This window comes from Carlito syrichta, unplaced genomic scaffold, assembly GCF_000164805.1.
Source record: "Carlito syrichta isolate Samal-C Ts95f unplaced genomic scaffold, Tarsius_syrichta-2.0.1 Scaffold135894, whole genome shotgun sequence".
Classification (NCBI taxonomy): Eukaryota; Metazoa; Chordata; class Mammalia; order Primates; family Tarsiidae; genus Carlito; species Carlito syrichta.
The window spans coordinates 98,034-102,279 of record NW_007079990.1 but is presented as its reverse complement, the minus strand read 5'-3'; positions in this window follow the sequence as shown (position 1 = coordinate 102,279).

The following is a 4,246-nucleotide window of genomic DNA, read 5'->3' as shown; positions in this document are numbered from 1 at the left end:
GGCTCCCCGCCCCGTGCGGCTTCTCTGGGCTGGCCCCAGGGCCTTTGCACCGCAGTCGTCTTCTGTCCGGCAGCCTCTTCGCCCACAAGTTGGCACGGCTGTCTGCCTCTGCCCCCTGTCTGCTTTAACGTCCCCTCCGCAGACAGGTCAAGCCGGCCATCGGGTCTACCACCGCCACTCTGCCGCGCAGCCTGAGCCTCCATCTGCACTCCCTGGGCTCCTCTGCCTCCCCTCAGAGTCCCTCGCCTCGTTCTCTTCTCTACCCAGCAGCCAGAGCCTCCCTCTAGCCAGAGCATGCCACCCTTGCTCGGCTCTCCATGCCGCTCCAAGTCAAAGCCGAGTCCTGCCGGTGGCCTGGGCTCTGCGCTGGCCCCTTCTCCTCCACTCCCTCTTCCTCACCATGCCAGCCCCCGAGACCCGCCACCACTGCAAATCACTTTCCGCCTGGTCTTCCTCACCAAGGCAGCCGCTCCCACCTGTGTCTCTGCCCACCCAGCCTGGGGGAGGCACTCAGGAAACAAGCACTAGATGACAGAATACAAACCTTCACCCCAAAATCAGCAGATACTGATATTCTGTAGAGGCGCGGTCACCTGAGTCAGCCAGACAAGTTTCTTAAAAGTCATTTTTCAAAACCTCAACTCTCACGGGTACCCTGTCCAAAAATTGGGAAATCTTGCTAATAAGTAACTGTCTAGGCCGGGTGTAATTCCAGCACTCTGGGAGGCTGAGGTGGGAGGATTGCTTGAGTCCAGGAGGTCAAGACCAGCCTAGGCAACATAGCAAGACCTCGTCTCTACAAAAAAACAAAACAAAACAAAAAAAACCAGATAATTAGCTGGATGTGGTGGCACATGCCCGTAGTCCCAGCTACTCAAGAGGCTGAGGCAGACCCAGGAGGTCGAGGCTCTGGTGAGCCATGATCATGCCACTGCACTCCAAACTGGGCACAGAGTAAGACCCCAACTCAAACAAAAAAGGATATAACTCACAAACCATAACGTTCACCTGTTTAAAGTGTGCAGTTGAATAGTTTTTAGTATATTTGCAGAGTTGTGCAATCATCACTATAATTTAGCACATTTTCATCATTCCAAAGAGAAACGCTGGCTGGGCGCAGTGGCTCATGCCTGTAATCACAGCACTCTGGGAGGCCGAGGTGGGAGGATTGCTTGAGCCCAGGAATTCGAGACCAGCCTGGGCAACATAGCGAGACCTCATCTCTACAAAATATCAAAAAATTAGCCAGGCGTGGTCGCATGCACCTGCAGTCCCAGCTACTCAGGAGGCTGAGGTGGAAGGATGGCCTGAGCCCAGGAGGTCGAAGCTGCAGTGAGCAATGATCGTGCCTCGGCACTCCAGCCCGGGGGATAGAGTGAAACCCCAAGTCTAAAGGAAGGAAGGGAGGGAGGGAAGGAGGGGGGAGGGGAAGGAAAGAAGGAAGGAGAGAGAGATTGTCTAAGGAAAAAAAGTTTTTCTAAAATCGGGAAATCTCAGAGGGCCCTACCAACTCTGCCCCCTCCCCCCCAGTCCTACTGTGAAAGAGGTCTCCAGGGGCTGACATCTAAAAAGAAAAAAGTGGGGTCATCGTGAGTCCCTCCTCCTGGCAGCAACAAGCGGATACCTACAGGGACTTACTCACCAGAATGTCTCATCCATGAGGCTGCTTTGAGCAAGCCAGAAGGAGCACCATCAAAGCTCTGCTCCATGGTCACAGTCTATAAAAAGAAATCGCACTGGCTTACGCATACCTGTGTTTCCGAGAAGTACGACGGTGTGAGGAATAAAAGGTCCCACATGGACAGAGGTAGGCCTGGGAAACAGCCGGTGAACGGAGTTGGAGAGGGACACAGGCGTCAGTTCACAAGGAGATTGAAATGCCACTGGCCTCATGTAAAAAGTGATAGTCCAGCTTTTAAAAAAAATCATTGTATCGTGTATTTATGATACACCAGAAATTGCGCCCTTTGCAACTTCAGAATGCATGTGTGTTCGGCGATGGCAGTGGCAAGAAAACTTTCAAAATATTCTCAGGAGCACCTTATCCAAAAAATTAACTCATGTGGATCACAGACTTAAATGAAAATGCCAAACAAGAAAACTTCTAGAAGAAATCACAGGCGAAAGGTTGTGTTACCTTGGGCTTGACAATAAATTTTTGTTTTCATTTATTTATTTTTCTGGAGACAAGAGTCTCGCTCTGTCACCCAGGGTGGAGTACAGTGGCACAATCGTAGTTCACGGCAGCCTCAAACTTCTGGGATCAAGTGATCCTCCTACCTCAGCCTCCCAAAGTGCTGGGACTACAAGCATGAGCCACCATATCTGGCGAATTTTCTAGATATACTATGGAAAACGTAATCCATGAAAGAAAAAAGATAAATTACACTACAACAAAATGTAAAATGTTTGCTGTGCAAACAACGCTGTTAAGAGAATGAGAAGACAAGCCACAAGCTGAGGACGAATCATTGCAAAGCTCATATCTGATAAAGGACTGGCACCCAAAATCTACAAAGAACTCTTAAAATACAATGACAAAACAAACAACGCAATTCTTCAGTGGGTGAAAGATCTGAACAGACACCTCTCCAAAAAAGAAATGCGAATGGCAAATAAGCATATAAAAAGATGCTGAATGTCAAACAGCATGAGGAAACTGCAAATTGAAACCACAAGGAGAGACTGCCACACACCTACTAGAATGGCCCAAATCCAGAACACTGACAACACCAACTGTTGGCGAGGCAGTGGAGCCACGGGAACACTCATTCACCGCTGGTGGGAACGTAGGATGGTCCAGTCACTCTGGAAGACAAACGGCGGGTCCTTACGAAGCTAAACACACTCTCATCACACCATCAGCAGCCACACTCCCTGCCACTTACCCAAATGATCTGAAGACTTCAGTCCACACAAAAATCAGCACACGAATATTTATAGCAGCTTTATTCATAATCGGCAAAAACTGGAAGCAACCCAGATGTCCTTCAGCTGTGACAGGACTGTATTGGAAATGTACAGAACAGCTTTGCTGAAGGGGGTGGGGAGAAAAGGGCTGATGTCAGCCACTCTGAGAATGGGAGGCAACCGTAAGACCAAGAGTCAAAGGAACTACACAGAACCACTGTCCTCCAAGTGATAAAACTCTTCCCCTCTAACCAGTCTGAAACTGCTCTACCTCTGCACTGAAGTTAAACAGCTGTGTCAATGGATGGCAGGCGGTGGGAGCCAGGGTTCTTACTTTTAGAGAGGGAGTTACAGACCAGGAGGGCGAAGGCTAGGATGACCTGTGTGGTCATGGTCATGGCTGCAAACAGTAGCATGAGCTTGCGTTCAGTTCAACATGGGAACCGATGCACATATGTGTGTGTGTGGATGGAGATAAACAGATGACAGGTGATGATGAAGACAGACAAATAGAGATATCTTTAGATATGTAGATATACATGTAGTTTGGATGTTGCCCCCTCTAAATCCCACGTTGAAATGTGATCCCCAGTGTTGGAGGTGAGGCCTAGTGGGAGTTGGAGAGGCCATGGGGGCGGGTCCGTCATGAGTGGCTTGGTGCGGTTCTCACGGTAATGAGAGGGTTCTCGCTCCAGCACTTTACACCAGAGTTGGTTGCTAAAATGAGCCTGGCACCTCCTCCCTGTCTCGCTCCTGCTCTCACCATGCGACACGCCTGCCCCCCTTGCCTTCCACCATGAGTAAAAGCTTCCTGAGGCCTCACCAGAAGCCCAGCAGAGGCTGGTGCCCTGCAGGACCATCAAAATAAAGCTCTTTTCTTTTACAAAGTACCCAGTCTAGGGTATTCCTTTATGGTGACACAAAATGGACCGATAGATACATGTTTAGAGACATGTGTGTCTATGCAGGTTATATATATCAACATATATATCAACAGCCCTGCCCTGTCAGTTGAGAGGGTCCAGAAGCAACGTGACTTCAGTAGCAATAAACACACCTGGAGCCCGGATCTTCGCCTCTGATGCCATTCTCGAAGAAATGGCTCCTTGGATCAGTGGCTGATTCTCCGACTGGGGGTAGGAAATATACAAGATGAGCTTGGAGCCAGAAAGTAAGGAAGTGCGCGCGTGCGCGCGCGCACACACACACACACACACACACACACACACACACACAGGCACACAGTGATGGGGGGATGTCAAAAGAATACAGAAGCCAACTGAGAGCACCGGTGGCCAAAGACGGACATTTTGAACAACAAAACAGTGTTACACTA